Here is an 18,404-nt window from a genome sequence, read left to right on the forward strand (position 1 = left end):
TTATGGTGAACATTTGGCATGTCTTGTGCAAATTTTATAGGCCTTTAAATGGTTTTTCCCAAAGGGATTTCATATATGATTCACTTCTCCTTTCACAGTAGCCTTGAGAAGTAGCTATGTCAGGCTGTTAGGGCTGGTCTTCAACTTAGATATTTGCCTTTCCTTTAACTTGGACTTGCTCATATTCCATATTGGCACTCTTACCCAACCCTTTATTGGCAGATTTGAGCCATGATGTGGTGGCACTGGCTGCCAGCCGCTACTGTTGGGACTGAAGCACCTGGCCTTTGAGGGCTGGTATAAGTGGTGCCAAGTGAATGTCCCTTCCCTGCCTGGCCTCATCCCTCTTTCCCTCTTACTGCCAACCTTGCAGTGTTCCCCTTTTCCTTGTGCTAAACATTGCGCTTGCCCAAGCCCCTGCCCCTGTAGGTCAGTGGGCACATGAGGAAGGGAGATGCCTGGCTCAGCTCTCCCCTGCCCATGGAAGACAAGCTGCACTCCAGGTGGGTGGGCCAGAGGGAGGTAGTGCTGGCAGGAACTCTGGTTAGGAACTTTATATTTGTTTAGCTCTTTAGAAATGCATATCCACTTTCAAATACATCTATTTTGAATAAAAGGTACTCCTTGAATACCTATTTGACAGATTAGTAAACTGAAGCCCAAAGAGTCTACTTTTATAATAATAATACCTTGAATTTGCTTAGAGTTTTAAGCTTAAAAAAAATCTCAGCGGGTTTTATAATTTAATATTTACCTCCACAATATTCTTGAGAGGTAAGTAGGGCACTGAGAAATCTGACTTCCTAACTTCCTATTTTCACTACATAAACCTCTGCTGTTACCTAAGGTTAGTCAAAAATTCTCATGGTTAAAATGCTATCTGTATACACACACCAAAAAAAGTTGGTCATAAACAAATTTGGTACTCTTTTTTTTTTTTTTTTTTTTTTTTTGCGGTACGCGGGCCTCTCACTGTTGTGGCCTCTCCCGTTGCGGAGCACAGGCTCCGGACGCGCAGGCTCAGCGGCCATGGCTCACGGGCCCAGCCGCTCTGTGGCATGTGGGACCCTCCCGGACCGGGGCACGAACCCGTGTCCCCTGCATCGGCAGGCGGACTCTCAACCACTGCGCCACCAGGGAAGCCCTGGTACTCTTTTACTATGTAAAATAACAACATTCATTAGGCATTTACTGTGTGCTAATTGCTTTACATATATTTTTTCATTTCTTTAAAAAAATTTTTTTATTTTTGGCTGAGTCGGGTCTTAGTTGTGGCATGTGGGATCTTCGTTGAGGCATGCAGGATATTTCATTGTGGTGCGTGGTGTCTTCGTTGCAGCGCTCAGGCTTCTCTCTAGTTGTGGTGTGCGGGTTTTCTCTCTCTAGTTGTGGCACGCAAGCTCCAGGGCGCATGGGCTCTGTAGTTGTGGCGTGCAGGTAGTTTGCAGCACACAGGCTCTCCAGTTGAGGCCCGTGAGCTCAGTAGTTGTGGCGCGTGGGCTTAGTTGCCCCACGGCATGTGGGATCTTAGTCCTCTGACCAGGGATTGAACCCGAGTCCCTTGCACTGTAAGGCAGATTCTTTATCACTGGACCACCAGGGAAGTCCCTTCATTTAAAACAGCCTGTAAGGAGGTGCCTTCATTATCCCATTTGCATGGAGGAATGTGAGACAGAGAGGTTAAGAATCTTAATTATGCTCCTGTGGCTGGTAAGTTTATTGCATGGGGGAATCTTGCAAAACTTTCCAAAAATTTCCCAAACTGGAAATCCTCTAACCTGTGGAAAATGAAAGCAAAGAATTGTGGCTTTAGTTACCAGGACCGCCAGGGAAGTCCCTGTAAAGGTTTGTTTACATCAACAATTTCCTTTCCTTAAATGAACCTCACTTTTCTTTAGGATACAATTGCTGGTTATTAACCTAGGAAGTTGAATTGAGGTATGATGTAAATTGGGGTTTGGGAGTCCTCAGCATTGGAACCAGGAAAATTCAGGGGAAGTTGCTCTAATAGAAAGCTTAATTTCATAACTGATGTTAAATGGCAATGAACAATTGGTCCCTGGAACTAATGACAGTCTACATAAAACTGAGCTGGAGATCTCATTCTACCATTTGCCTCCTTTCCTTTCTTTCTTCTCCTCCCCCCTTCACATTCACCTATGTCTCACACATCTATCTATAGACTATTCTAACAAATTTTCAGTTTCTTATCAAAGTTATGTGTAAGTTGACCATATCATTCAAACCGGGACACTTTTGAAAATGAAAAGGAGGTGGTAATAATTACCCTAGGACAAAAGGAGTAAGCTGGAATTATCCTGGCCAAATCTTGATTTTAGGGTATACTTCTGACATTCCCCAAAGTCTTTCAGGAGGCCACCTTGGGAAGTCCTGTTCAGTAGCGTGACATCATGGAAATTTTCATGGTAGGGAGAGCAGAGGTTTCCTAGATGCCTTGGTGTTGAGTTACTGGGCCTGTATCCAGGAGTTTAGGGATGGTCAGGACCACCACCTGTGATTGTGTAGGTTGTGCGCTGCATAAGGGTGCAATGATGAAGGGAGAATGGGAACTAAAATCCAGCCTGTACCATACTTTCCCAGCCATATATCCAGGCGAGGGGCTGTATCTGCCCCAAGAAAGGTGCATCTGTCTCTAGCTCACACAGACACCACATAGACTGGGAGAATCTCTGAGTACAACAAAGTTCAATCTTTTGTCTAACTTTTCCTAAGTGTTGACTCTATATCCCTTATTTCATTTTGATTATTATCTTTTTAACAGTCTTGGCAGAAATTGCGCCTCTATATTTAAAAAATCATTTAATCTGAGTCTCCCACATAATAGAAAACTTCAGGGAACTGAAACCCGAGACTCCCAAATGCACAAAACTATACGGAGAGACTTTGTTTTCTTTTAAGCTTGGACCTTCCTAAAGCTTTTCAAAATCTGGTGTATAGAGAGGATAAATGCTTATGCCTAAACTGACCTTGTGTTAAAGGGCTGTATTTCTTTTCTTCTGTGAGGTGTGACGTATACAACAAAGATGTCTCTCTTACTGCCAAGGTTTCTTCAAAGAGTGAAACTTGGAGGACTATTACCTTTCACAAAACTTTGAAAAATGTACTCCTTGCCCTTGTAAAAGAAATGACTGTCTGGTGCAATTAATGTTGGACCATAGACCCAAAGAACAATGAATGTTTCAAACACAAATTGCTCTTGAGAATCATAGTCCTATTCTTGGCTTGAAGACGTTCACGTAGGAAATTAACAGAGAATTTTAATAAAAACTCTTTGGATAAAGGAAATTAGATGAGGAATGCCAGTTTGTCTTTTAAGTTGCTTGAGCACATCTGTCATAACAGACATTGCTCCAGATTGTAGAACCCTTTCCTTCTAACATCTCTTAATGTTAGTAGAACTTACAATGCCATAATTTCCTTTTATTTTTGACAGTGTTATACTATCTTTATAGACTTACGCTGACAGCATTTCATCTTGACATCATTAGATCATCTCATCTGACTTTTGCATGGTGCACATCATTACATTACGGTGATGGCGCTATACAATTACCAGTGAGATGAATAAGGTATTAACATGATTACTGGAAAAAAAAGTTAGCACATACAGATATAGCATTCTGCATTTGAAAGCATATTATAGCTATTAATTAGTCTGCCCAGTGCTCCTGGGATTCTGCGAATCTTACTATTCTTTTTGTACCAAGTAGGATAATGAAAGGGAGACAAGATTACAGGACCAGGCACTGGCTGAACTTTTCTTAACTTCTTTGACTTTTTTAAACCTAAAAAAGTTGGATGTAAAAATTTACAGTAACTAATCACTGTCTTTAAAGGCCAGACGTGAGAAAATTTCATTTAGAAATTCTACTTTTCCTCTTTTCCATTTACATGATTATCATGACAATTAATGAGAATCAATTCCAGGTGTTGTGAATGTTGGTTGATATGTAATCTGGAATTATTTAAAGCCTCCATATTAACAAAATAGAATAGATTTGGTCTGAGAAAAATCCCTTAATTTTTTAATTGAAGTATAGTTAATTTACAGTGTCGTGTTAATTTCTGCTGTACAGCAAAGTGATTCAGTTATACATATATACACATTCTTTTTTCTATTCTTTTCCATTATTATGGTTTCTCACAGGGTACTGAGTATAGTTCGCTGTGCTATGAAGTAGGACCTTGTTGTTTATCCATTCTCTATATAATAGTTTGCATCTGCTAGTCCCAAACTCTCAATCCTTCCCTCCCCCTTGGCAACCACAAATCTGTTCTTTATGTCTGTGAGTCTGTTTCTGTTTTGTAGATTTTGTTCATTTGTGTCGTATTTTAGATTCCACATATAAGTGATATATGGTATTTGTCTTTGTCTTTCTGACTTAGTATGATAATCTCTAGGTCCATCCATGTTGCTGCAAATGACATTATTTCATTCTTTTTATGGCTGAATAGTATTCCACTGTATATACATACCACATCCTCTTTATCCATTTATCTGTCGATGGACATTTAGGTTGTTTCCATGTCTTGGCTATTGTGAATACTGCTGCAATGAACATAGGGCTGTATGTATCCTTTAGAATTATAATTTTGTCTGGATCTCAGGGGTGGGACTGCTAGATCATATGGCAACTCTATTTTTCGTTTTTTGAGGAACCACCATACTGTTTTCCACAGTGACTGCACCAACTTACATTCCTACCAACAGTGTAGGAGAGTTCCCTTTTCTCCACACCCTCTCCAGCACTTGTTATTTGTAGACTTTTTAATGATGACCATTCTGACCAGTGTGAGGTGGTACCTCATTGTAGTTTTGATTTGCATTTTTCTAATAATTAGTGATGTTGAGTATCTTTTCATGTGCCTGTTGGCCATCTGTATGTCTTGTTTGGAGAAATGCCTATTTAGGTCTTCTGTGGACTTTTCTATTGGGTTGTTTGTTTTTTTGTTGTTGAGTTGTATGAGCTGTTTGTATGTTTTGGAAATTAAGCCCTTGTTGGTCGCATCATTTGTAAATATTTTCTCCCATTCTGTTGGTTTTCTTTTCATTTTGTTTACAGCTCCCTTTGCTGTACAAAAGCTTGTAAGTTTAATTAGGTCCCATTTGTTTATTTTTGCTTTTATTTCTATTGCTTTGGGAGCCTGACCTAAGGAAGCTTTGATATGATTTATGTTTGGCAAAAAATAGAGAAGGTTTTGCCTATGTTCTCTTCTAGGAGTTTTATGGTTTCATGTCTTATGTTTAAATATTTAAGTCATTTTGAGTTTATTTTTGTGCATGGTGTGAAGGTGTGTTCTAACTTTACTGATTTACATGAGCTGTCCAACTTTCCCAACACCACTTGCTGAACAGACTGCCTTTTCTCCATTGTATATTCTTGCCTCCTTTGTCATATAGTAATAGACCATAGGTGTGTGGGTTTATTTCTGGACTGTCTATTCTGTTCCAATGATCCACATGTCTGTTTTTATGCCAATAACATGTTGTTTTGATTACTGTAGCTTTGTGGTACTGTCTGAAGTCTGGGAGGGTTATGCCTCCAACTTTGTTCTTTTTCCTTAGGCCTTAATTTTAAATCACTAATCAGGAAATCATGTGGTCAAAGGCTGATATAGAAACAACTTTAGAGCCATAGAAATTTGGATCGTTGAAAAGCCTCAATATTTCCATCATATGTTTTCTAAAATATCTCACCAGGGTAATGCCTTACCAGACTTGGGAGACTCGGTATTATCTGGGTAGGCGAGGATAGGCTGATTGTGTTTTCCTAAATCCCACGATTTACCATGATATCCAATTTTAAGGTGATAAAATAAATTGGTTGTATGAATTCGTCAAAAGTTTTATAAACTTTCTGAGCCCCAGTTTTGTAATTTGATTAATTACAAAGGAAATATTTATTGTAAAGATTATCACGTTGGTAAAATGAGATGACAGATGTAAATCTCTTGGCTCAGAGCCTGGGCATAGTAGACACTTGATAAAGAGGAACAATTACTATAACTTAAGAGAGCTTGACTGGCCTGGGAACTAGGGCAGAAACTTTGGTGGCTTGGGAGCGGGACTTCTCAGGGGACATTTCTTCACTCTTGGCCCCTCTTCTGCTAGGTTTATACTGCTAGGATAGGCAATATTCCAGAATCTCAGGGATTATTATTTTACTTGGCCACTCTCTGCAATGATTCAGCAGTGAAAGGGAGCAGCTTCAGTGGATGAGCCTGTGTAGATGGAGCAGAATCAGTTTGTCTAACTTTGACTAACTAATATTATTTTACCAAATCCTTCCCCACCCTCCTGTACAAGGAAGAAACCAAATGAGAAGAATACAAATTTTCACTTTAAACGAATAAAGTCATAACTCCTCGAATTATACAGATGTCCATATATATTGACTTATTTACCATCACATCAATTTTGTGACAAACTAATATTTTTAATCAAATGAGATTTTTTTTTAAGTGAGTGAGGTTTTTTTTTTAAAATTAATTAATTTATTTATTTTTGGCTGTGTTGGGTCTTTGTTTCTGTGCGAGGGCTCTGTCTAGTTGCTTGCGGCGAGCGGGGGCCACTCTTCATCGCAGTGCGCGGGCCTCTCACTGTCACGGCCTCTCTTGTTGCGGAGCACAGGCTCCAGACGGGCAGGCTCAGTAGTTGTGGCTCACAGGTCCAGTTGCTCTGTGGCATGTGGGATTTTCCCAGACCAGGGCTCGAACCCATGTCCCCTGCATTGGCAGGCAGATTCTCAACCACTGCGCCACGAGGGAAGCCCCTCAAATGAGCTTTTGAGGTCAGGAATACTGCATCTTTTATATCTTATGCACAACTTCCAGTCTTTCCTTATACTTTTGGAATTTACTCTTTCCTTTTCACTCCCAGCCTACCTTATCCTAGGTCCTCCTTGTCTCAAGCACTGCTATTGCAATAACCTCCAATTTCAGTCTCTCTGTGTTCCACTCCACCAGTCTCACCCTCAATCTGCCTCACCAGTGATAGCTATTCCCTGCGAGATCAAGCCCAAACTCCATACCATGGCATGAAAGGCTTCCACAATCTGGCTCTGACCCCATCAATCCAGTATATTTCCATCTCCTTGAGCTCCCCAAACAATCCCATTTCTTCAGTCAAGCAGTTTTCCTCCTTGTTTCCTGATCATAGCATATATTTTTCCACCATCTTTGACTATCCTGATCCCAGCTGGGATTCAGTGTAGAAAGCAGAAGTCATTCGCGATGTTTGAGGCAGCGAGGGATTTCATACAGGCAGTTGGGTACTTACTAAAGTGTCAGAAGGGCTGGAGGAAGAGTCTAGGCTGGGCCTCCAAGGACGACCCCTGGAGCATCATAGAGGCTGCTAACAGACAGATTTAATTCAAGAAATGCTGCAACAATCCAGGGATCAGAAACTACTGCTGTCACTGCTGTTGCAGTTGCCTCTTAACCAAAGAAGCTGAGGAAAAAACACCAGAATGTGGGGGAAAAAACCAAAAATTCATTTCCATAACGTGTAGCTAACATAAAGAGCCCAAAGGGGTATGAAAATGGCCTTTCCTTCATGTCTGCTTTCTACATGGGAAAAAAAAAATGCATGTCTTTGCAGCCTGAATCCTCGCTGAAAAGAAGTCTTCCTATACATGAGGGAAACTAGAAAAATGGTGAATGGAGTTTGAGAAAGCTAGTCCATGGTTTTAACACCAGTCCTTGCTTCCTTGCTTACCTCTCCTAGACGCGTGATGTATGATATGTATAACGTAACACCAAGGTCTGCCTTCTTCCTTCTCCACCAAAATTTACTTATTTCAAGGCTCAGTTCAAATGTCTCCTCCTCCAGAAAATAGCAAGCAATGTCAATGATAGATCTTTATACTTCCTAGTCATCCTGAACCACATTGCAGAGATGGTAAATATGTGCTTCACATAGCCACACCCTGCCTCCTTATACCCTGACAGTCATCTCACTTGAATAGCAAGATGAAAGCACAAAATTGACTCGGCCTGGAATTGGCCTCAGAATCCTTCTTATCACAGTACTCAAGTCAGCCTCAGTCAGCTGATAGGTGATAAAGGCATGGCCCCTGCCCTCAGGTGGGTCTTCCCTTACTCTTAAATCATCCATCTCTCTGACTTCCCCACCCACGGACACTGTCAGTGTCCTGTTTCTGAGATAGCTCTTTCAGTGCTGAGATTTTTCAGCACAGGAGCCTATGAATGCACATGAGCCTAGATTCTGCTTCTCTTTTTCAAACCTCTCTTCCAAAGTCCAGTTATATATCTTCAAGTGGACATTTCAGTTGATTCCATAATTACCTCCAACTCAGGCAGATGGACCTTATCATCATGCTTCTGATTTTCCTCTTTCTTCGAGGAGTCCAAAATTCTCCCAGTCACAAAGGTGGAAAACTTTGCAATCGACCTTGATGACCCTTTCTCTTTTCTTTCTGTAACAGGGATGATATTTGGGATGGGGAGGTTGTTAAACTGATTTTTTTATCCTTGGCAATCCCTAATTCCTAGTTGAGCCACAGATCTCACACCCATGTCTGGCCAATGTGCACCTTAGAGTTTTCTCCATAGTCTCAGGAATATTTAGCTTCTACCTGTGTTGGGTAGGCTGTGAAATTCTGCCCTAGGGTAGAAGAGAGATATGACATAGAAGAGTTTAAACTGAGAGAAAGAGGAAAGCTTTTTTAGACAGTTGAGTAAGAGTCTGTTGTATATACACCACATTTTCTTTATCCATTTATTCATCCATGGACATTTATGTTGTTTCCACATCTTGACTCCGAGTCTTTTCTACCCCATTGCCATGATGTCACATGAGCTTTACTAACAATGGGATGTCATCCTGGGGAGGAACAGGGAGAGAGAGAATCTAAAGCAGCAGCTTTCAAAAAGAGATTGAATTATTGCAAAGTGACTTTACAACAGGGAGACTAAGACACTTGAAGTTTTCTTGACCTCAGAGTCATACTTAGGGCAGTGGGGTCTAATGAGAAAGATAAGCTTGGTTATAGGAAATGAAGAAACACATTTTTTTCTTTCATATACATTGTATATTTGAAGCCCTGGTTCTTTTCTCCTTCTGTGGAAAGATTGCTTGCAAAAATGGCTCAAATTTTCCATCCCTCTCTGCTCTACTCCCTTTGTAACATGAAGTTGCAGCTCCTCCCATCAAGAAGCGGAATCTACTTTTTGAATCTGGGCTGGACTTGTGACTTTCTTTGTCCAAAACATGGTAGAAATCATGACATGCCAGTTTCAAGCATAGGCCTCAAGAGGCCTTTCATTGCTTCTCCTTGCTCTCCCAGACCTCTACTATCACCATGAAAATAAACCCTGGCTAGCTTGCTGGAGAAGAAAACCACATGAAGACTCAAGTCAGCTCAGAAGATGTCATCTTAGATCAGCCAGCCTCCAGCTGATACAACAGATGATTCATGAGTGAGCCCAGCTGAGATCAGAAGGGCTTGGCCCAGCCGAGCAGAATACTCCAGACAACTCATAGAGTCACAAGAAATAATACACAATCATTTTAAGCCACTAAATTTTGGGATGGTTTGTTATGCAGCAGTAGCTAACAGATACACCTATAGAAGTACTACTACCCACTGCATCTTTTTTTTCTGTCACTGTGTCACAATAACCACCATATCTTCTTACCTTTTAGTGCTTTCCCTCTCTAACACATCTTGCAACTCTAAGCCAGGTCAAGCCTTCTGCATGTCTTTCTTTTCCTTTGAGTCCTGGGAATCAAAATAACAGTGACATTTGACACCAAGTCACTCCCTGATTTTGTTTCCAAGGATACTATTTCCTCCTCTTGCTGTGACCTTCAGTACTTCTTGGCCCTCCTCAGTCACTGTGGTAGCTCCCAGAAGAGCTTCCCCAGTTGGGGCCAGGGATGCAGCTTGCTGGTCTGGCATGTTCTGTGTGCTCTGCTTTGTACCACCCTGCCCAGTCCTGTCTCTGAAGGGAAGTTTTCCTGACGGAGTTTGTATGTACCCTTGATTAGAGGGTCTTTTCAGTGACTACAGCTCAACCTGGAGTAATATGGCCTCCCATGGCTATAGCATTGTACCCTAAGACCTTTGAAAGGATACCTGAACTTCTAGTCTCTCAGCTAAAGTATCAAGGAAGTTGGAACAAGAAGAAAGGGCTGGATACAATGGAACATTATTCAGCCTTAAAAAAGAATGAAATTCTGACACATGCTGCAACATGCGTGAAACTTGAAGGTGTTATTCTGAATGAAATAAGCCAGACACAAAAGGGCACTTATACGAGGTACCTAGGAAAGTCAAATACACAGAGACAAAATGTAGAACAGTGATTGGCAGGGGTGGGGAGAGGAAGGCCATGGGAAGTTATTATTTAATGGGAGTAGAGTTTTGGTGTGGGATGGTGAGTTCTGGAGGTGGATAGTTGTGATGGTTGCACAACAGTGTGAGTGTACTTAATGACACTGAACCGTACATTTAAAAAGAGTTAAAACAGGGCTTCCCTGGTGGCGCAGTGGTTGAGAGTCCGCCTGCCCATGCAGGGGACACGGGTTCGTGCCCCGGTCCGGGAAGATCCCACATGCCGCGGAGCAGCTGGGCCTGTGAGCCATGGCCGCTGAGCCTGCGCGTCCGGAGCCTGTGCTCCGCAATGGGAGAGGCCACAACAGTGAGAGGCCTGCGTACCAAAAAGAGTTAAAACAATAAATTTTATGTTACGTTTGTTTTACTAAGTAAAAAAAAATAAAATTATAAGAAACACACAGTGAGGTACCACATCACATGCACTAAGATTGCTATCATAAAAAAGTTTTTTAATGGAAAAAAATGAAGACTGTCCCAATGAGACCTTCGAACTGGCCAAGACTTGGCTCAGGCCTCTAAACTCTCTCCTAGATCCCTTGAGACTTTGTTTTCCTTCTGGGCTTGAGAGTCTTACTCTGTGTTCTGATGCAAGGCCTCAGCCCAGAGCCGCTTTCTTGTTTGGGTACTTTCCCATCTCTTCTCCACTGAGTCAACCCCCCTCATCTCTTAGGTCCAGTTCATATCCCATTTGCTGTATGAAACCCTCCCTGATCACCACCCTAATCTTTCTGTCCTTTGAGCTATCCTTGACCTTATTGTTTGTGTAATTAGCCCTTTTCATAAACTGTTTCACATTATTAAAATCTTTTAAATAGTATCCACATCAGCATCTATTTATCCTGGGCTAGATCCTCACTACCCAACTCATCTAGACGTACTTTTAAAAAAGGAATCAAATTTTGTATCTCTTTTGTTCTTTTATAATAACTGATAAAGTGGGCCACGTATAATGTTGCTCAATAATTGTTGGTCAGTCATTTGATTCTGTGTTGTCCCTGCTCACATAATCTTGACGGAGCTTTTCTGAGAAAAATGCCTGAATCCAGTGTTTCTCAACATTTTTCATTATTGCACAGTCCTCCCTGCAGGAACGTCTACAGGCATCTTTTGCTGATCTCCTTTACCGTGAAGTTTTAATGCCACAGATGAACAGTATATTTCTTTATGGAATATCTGTATATCCACACATAAAAAGAGCAAGATTTTTTTCTCCCTTCAAGAACCAATTTTCTTCCGCTTGGGGGAGATATCACTCCCACTGAGAATGTGTGTCTCAGCCAAAAGAGGAGAGGAACTTTTAATGTTCGGCAAGAAGGCTGTGGTGGAGACGTTTGGGTGGTTATTCAGGCATTTCAGACTCCTCCAAGCACAGCATCATGGAGACGTTCCTCTACTCCAGCTGCTGACTGCCTAAAAAGCCCAGCTCTTGCTTTCCTCTGTGGTTATTGCCTTGGTTCTAGTTGCCTACATTCACAGGTGAGGACAGAGCCTGAAAATATACTTTCTAAAGTGTACTGATTTCTCGAAATCTCATAGTTGTCCAGTTATTCACTTATGGGAGCGGTGGGGGGAATAAGCTGCTGTAGTTGACACACGGGAATGTACAATGTTGCCTCTTCTCCTAAGGTGCGTGGGGGTAGGGGGTGGCATTAGGGAGAAAGGATGGAGCACAATAGACAGGATGAAAGGCTGCTGCTAGCACCTGGAAGGCCTTGTTGGAGTTAGAGCACGGAGCTCCTTCCTTTAGGTCCCACGGCCCTGGCCAGTGCTCAGCCTACTCATGCCTGAGCACTCTTGTCTGGGTGTCTTGAGGGAGGCCACCAACCACACAACCTCAAACAGTAACACCTGAAGGGATAAGCAGATGTAAATGTAGAAATTAATACATGTAAAATATATTTAAATGCTTTGAACCGGTTTATGAGATGAGCCTTGCACAGCTACAAGCTCCTTCTGCCCTCTTATTGACTGTGCAGGGTTTGGGCTTGGGAAAGCCAAACCAAACTTTTGATTTCACATGCCTTCTCTTTGCTCGGATGTGGTGTGCAACTGGCACAGGTCCCACGTTGGAGTGTGGGAGCATCCGGACGGAGAGCATTTCCAAAGAGAACTCTACACAAGTCATCATGCAGAACACAGATCTCCTGGGACGTTTTGCCCAGAGTTGTAACTGAATTTTTTCCCCTATAATCTGGGCTTTCCATCTGAACTATTAAATTTTAGTTCAGATTAAAGCATCCCACCAACTCTACTGCCGATAACAAATTGTTAATTTGTAAACACGTTTTAATATAACTAAACACAAAGTTTTTTTTTTTTCTAGTTACTAGTGATCAAAAAGTTTTTCTGTTTCTTTAAGCTTAAACCTGGGATTTCCACCAACTGTCTGATTTTCTATTGTTACCACATTTTGACTTCAAATAACCATTTACATTACAAATATTATTGCATCATATAAATTAGGGAAAATTTGCATGGCTTCTGATAGAATAGAGGAATACTAGTAGTTTCTTTTAGTTGCTCTGAAGTAGCATACAATGAATTAACAAACTCCCCAAAGAAGTAATAACATGATTCCAAATATGTAAACTTTCTTTGTGGCTAAACATTTTACCTTATAAAATATAGATTCCACAATATCAGTTTTTTCAGATTGCTTAAGCTTTCTAGCTGCTCAAGGAATTTGTCAGCCTGACTCTGTCCCTTGTGATGAGCTAGGTTAGATGGAAAGAAAAGAAAGTTTTCTTTGGAGGGGATGAAGGGAATAGAAAGAACATCTTCCTCTTGTATATTGCCACGCCCTCAGAAAGCTGGCTGCTTGCACACTGCGGGACCAGCACATCATGTCTGGGATGTAGAAGGCCTTTGCCCTCAGAATCTCCTGAATTCTCTGCCTTGCCCTGAAACTGGAATGTCTGGTGTGCTGAAATCACAGTGCGAGATGAACTGGAACACGGTGTGAGATGAATCTCTCAGATTTTGTGCTCTTAGGAGTCCAGCTGAGGAAGTGACCAAGTAGTTCCCCACAGATGCAGATGACTGCAAAAAAAAGGTAATTTGTCCTACAAGGCATGGAGGACCTGGCCGCATATGCCTCCCAAAATTCCTGAAAAAGAATGAGGTTTGGGGCTTCCCTGGTGGCGCAGTGGTTGAGAGTCCGCCTGCCGATGCAGGGGACACGGGTTCGTGCCCCGGTCTGGGAAGATCCCACATGCCGCGGAGCGGCTGGGCCCGTGAGCCGTGGCCGCTGAGCCTGCGCGTCCGGAGCCTGTGCTCCGCAATGGGAGAGGCCACAACAGTGAGAGGCCCGCGTACTGCAAAAAAAAAAAAAAAAAAAATGAGGTTTGGACACATCAAAAATTAAAAAACAAAACTTTCTGATTAAAAAATCTATACCCATTCTCATGAATTTGAAGAACAATTATGCATCTATAATCCCTTCATTCAATGAAATGGTATTTTGTGATATCCCCTTCTTTAGCTCCTTTATGAAATTACAATCAGAGACGGAACAGGAGCTGGAATCACATGATTCTGTTACCCTGAAAAAAACAGGAGATGCAGAAGAACTCAGATGCTTAAGATGGCAGGCTTGTGAATCCTTGCTTCCACGTTCGTGTGTGGCTGGCTTCCCACCACCTTAATTTAAATAGTATCTTTGAGGAGTAGGAAAAAAACTCAAAGAATCTGGGTTAAATACAATTTGGTTACCATAGGGGATGGTCATTAAATATTTCATAAGGTATTTTATGTAGTATCTATTTACAAAAAAGACATACAATGCTACTTAAGAGCCTTTATTAGGCACACAAAATGTTGTTATAAGATGCCATGTTCAGAACATAAGCTATAGCCTAAACATCTCGAATAACTAAAATATCCAAAATATCTTTAATGGCTCAGTAATGAGAACTGTGTAAACACATGAGAGAGTGTGCTTTGAGCTTCCAAATTGCCCACTGTATTAAAAGTCACATTATGAAACAGTGAAACAGAATTCAGGGATTCTGATGTAGCAATAGACCTGTGACACATGTAACTAAATGGAACGCTCAAAGTCAGATATCAAGTGATCAAAAAATTTTAAAAACCACTTGAAAAAGAACTAACCCACTAAGTCAATATGGCTGCATATACTGCTTAAGAAACGACATCCCAATCCTAAGCACAGCACTGCAGTATGCTCAGTGCTAAGGAAGAAAGCTGAATTAAAAATAAGAATGCAACATTTTGCAGCCAGCCTATTTTAGAAATTATAATATACCCTCAGACAGGTAGCCTGAATTTGCCTCCTGGGCAGAGACTGGATGTGGGGGAGATCTGGGTTATGGAGCATTTTGGCTGCAAGTATTATGGATTTAAAATTTTTCTCTTGCGTTGAAAGCTATTTAAAACGCACTGTACTTCTAATTCTAACCCTGAGGTAGGCTAGCAACAGTGACATCTAGTGGTCACCTCTCTCCCTCGCGCTCGCGCTCGCGCTCTCTCTCTCTCTCTCTCTCTCTCTCTCTCTGCCTTCTTTCTCTTTCCTTGACTCTCTCCACCAAAGAAACAATGTTATCAGAGTTAAGCATTTCAAGTTGAATCTCTCTATTAATATCCACACTTAAATGGTCTTTCTGGGTCTCCAACACGTGCTTCAAATACATGTGTTGATGGATTACGACTGAAATGTTTGACTATTTCTTCGACTTGTAATGAAAGTCACCTAGCTGTATAGTAAAGGGAGAATAATTGAGCTCAAGTATTTAAAAGGACAAGTTTGACAGCCCAAAGCACATGGTGATGGATTGAATGCTCGCAGGTGCTCCATTTGCTTCAGCACTGCCCCTGCCCGCTTCATCCCATCCACACAGAAGGCTGCCACTAGACTAATCGTCCTGCAGAGTAACTCTCCTCAGTCCTTCAGTTGCCCACCACACTGAACTCAAACGTGCCTACCTAGCTTTTAACCACCCATAAGAATAATCCACTTTACCTATTTCTCACAGTTCCTCAACTCTTTTCTCTATTTCAGTCAAATCAGTTTCCTCACTGTCCTCTGGACCCATCGTATTAATTTCTCCTTTCCTGCCTTTGTTCTTCTCTCTCCCTTTCTATTCTGTGGCCTATCTTTCAAGGCTCAGTGTAAGCTCATCTCCTCTATGAAGCCATATCTTCTTTATTCTTTAAATCTACATTGATCTCTCTGTTCTCTGAATTCCTATTTTATTTATACTTAGTACCACACTGTTTAGCATTAAACTGCTTTTCTAGTATTTCATGCTTCTTTATCTTGTTTTATTTGCTAGAGTTCAAATCCTGCAAAAGCAATGGTTGATGTCTTATATGTATTTTTGTATTTTCCTTAGGTTTTTTGTTGAATTGGGGGGTAGGGGGTGCCAAATTACTTTATTTGAAGGCATGGTACAAGTGGAAGAACTTAGGCAGATGTTTTGGTACAATCTGTTTTTTAATGGTGTAAAATAAGGAAAACATATCCTCTTCTAAACCATTCCTTAAACTTTCCTCATGTTTCAGTGGAAAAGTTCTATCTCCTTTTGTCCAACCAGCTGAAGGACTATAGTTTTTGATGCTAAGTTGTTACACGAGTCAGTAAAATAAGCCTTAGATCAACTTGAGTTGTGAAAGTTTATTCTCAGGAGATTCTCAGGGAAACGTAAGCATGAAATAAATTCTCGTAGAAACATGTGATCCTACACAGACAGAGTAGAAGGACATAGAATAGTGTGGAAATCTTTCTCAGTATTTGAAGAGCTCTATTTATTTTCCTTTAGGAAGGTCATCCGCTCTAAAAATGTTATCCTCTATCTCCAACTCAAGTTCTGCTCGCTGTTGTTTGACATCTCACTGCTTTTCAAATACTGTCGTATACTATCATGTGGCCTACCTAAAGAACACTTGAATGTCAAATTAAAATCCCTCATTTCTATTATTTTTTAAATAAAAGGAACTTCGTACCAGAATTTGGATAAGTAATATTTGAGATTCTATTACACATGCTGTAAGCATTGACCAGGTTAATAACATATTGGGTAAGATTCAACGGAAGGATTTAATTCTCTTCTGGGCACCACATTTTAAAAGAGAGAGACAAATTGGAGAGGGTTCAGAGGGGAAGAACAAAAATGATCAAGTTTGGAAAATCAGCCCTGTGAGGAAAGGTGAAGAGAATCAAGCTGGTTCTGCCTAGAGAAGAGAGGCCTGAAAAGGGCTATAATAACTCTCCAAAATACATAAAAGGATGTTTTCAGGAGGAAAGGGACCAATTATCCTCATTAGTCAACAAGGACGGGACCAGGAGTAATGGGACTTAGGCTACAGCAAAGGAAGAAAAAAAAGGATTAAATATTCTGAAAACCTTCATTTCAAGGCTAGGCCTAATGCTTTTTCTGAGTTAGGGATAAAGATATCAGTCCTGCTGTGATGATTGGGGAAATATTAGAAAATTACCAGAGAAAACCCTGACAACTCAGTAATTCTAAGGAAAAAAACAAGCAGGGAATTTTTATGTTACTTTTAATGTTTAAATAATGTCTACCACACCAGCCCAATGAGGGGGTTATTTTCACCCAAAGTCATAAAAACACATATTAGTCACACACAAAGATGCACAGAGACATAGATCACAAAAGAAAAAGATACTTAATTACCCATTCCTATAGCATCTTGGCTCATTCTTTCACAGAACGAACACAGAAAAATAGGTTTATCTTAAAATAATATACTGTCAATGTGCTTTGTTCCTGGGTTAAATATAATAATAATATTAGGTGACGGTAGGACTGCTAGACATTTAAGTACAGATAAGTCAAGCATGAAAGCAATGACCATAGATTGAAAGAAAATATAATAGGTCTGAAAATAATCAACATTTGTCTGTATGTGATTTGTTTTTATTGCTTGCCATTTACTCACTATTTTCTTAACCTCTTACTTCACTGAGGAAGTCAGTGTTATCTAGCTTCAGTGCTGTATGTTCATTTTATTCCACTTATATCTACATACATTTCCTTTCTGTACAACACTGATTCTAAATCTGCTTTTCTCCATCCTTTCCTTCTTTCAACTCATATATTATATCTGCTGTTTGACCAGAAACTGGGATAGTGCTTTTACCCAGTTTCATTGAATCAATCACCCAATTGTTTATTCAATGAACATTTATTGAGTAACTCCTATATCCTGGGCACCATGCTAAACACCCTGGCTATACCCAAGGACAAGACATATTTTTTCCCTGCCTTCGTGGAGCATACAATCTAGACATAAACACACGCATACAATGTGTGATGGGGTGTTGGGAAGGGGAGGTTAGGAGTGCTGTGGGAGCACATAACAGGAGAACCCAGGTTAGCCCAGGGAAAACTGCCTTCCAAAGGAGGTGAGATCGGAAAAACAAATAGAACTTAGGAGGTAAATGTGAGGGGAAGGTGACGAGGCCAGTCTTCTAGGTAAAGGGACTAGCGTGTGCAAAACTTCAGAAAGGAGAGAGAGAATTCGCAGTTCACATAAATTGTAAATTTTTGTATTTTATAAAACCACCGCAGCAGGTCTTTTTAAAGAGTGGGATTGGGCTTCTACACAACTTCTAACCATTTGTAGGAGTTGCCCCATAGATACATATAGACTTCCAAAAAAGAGATATCTACCTCTACAGAAAAAAACAAAACAACTCATATTTATATTTACCCCACAAGTGTTATCTTTTTAGAAACTTTTTATGATTATAAGTGTAGAGCTATTAGTATTATGAATTCATCACCTAGTTTCAACGATAATCAACATATATCCAATCTGTTTCATCCATGTACATCACTCCCCCCACCACGCTACAGTTGTTTTGAAGTAAATTCAATGGCTTTGTTTTTTGGTATGAAATGTTTTGTCTACCTGTTCTGGAGTGGAGGTTAAGAGATTATTCTGCATAGAAAATGTTAGAATTATTGAGTTTCCTCTAGCAGCTGGGGATAGAGGGTCTAAGGTGCCCTCTTAGGCCTGAAAGGGGAGGAAATTGGAAAA

Source organism: Grampus griseus (genome assembly GCF_964374135.1).
Source record: "Grampus griseus genome assembly, chromosome: 9".
In the NCBI taxonomy this organism is placed as follows: Eukaryota; Metazoa; Chordata; class Mammalia; order Artiodactyla; family Delphinidae; genus Grampus; species Grampus griseus.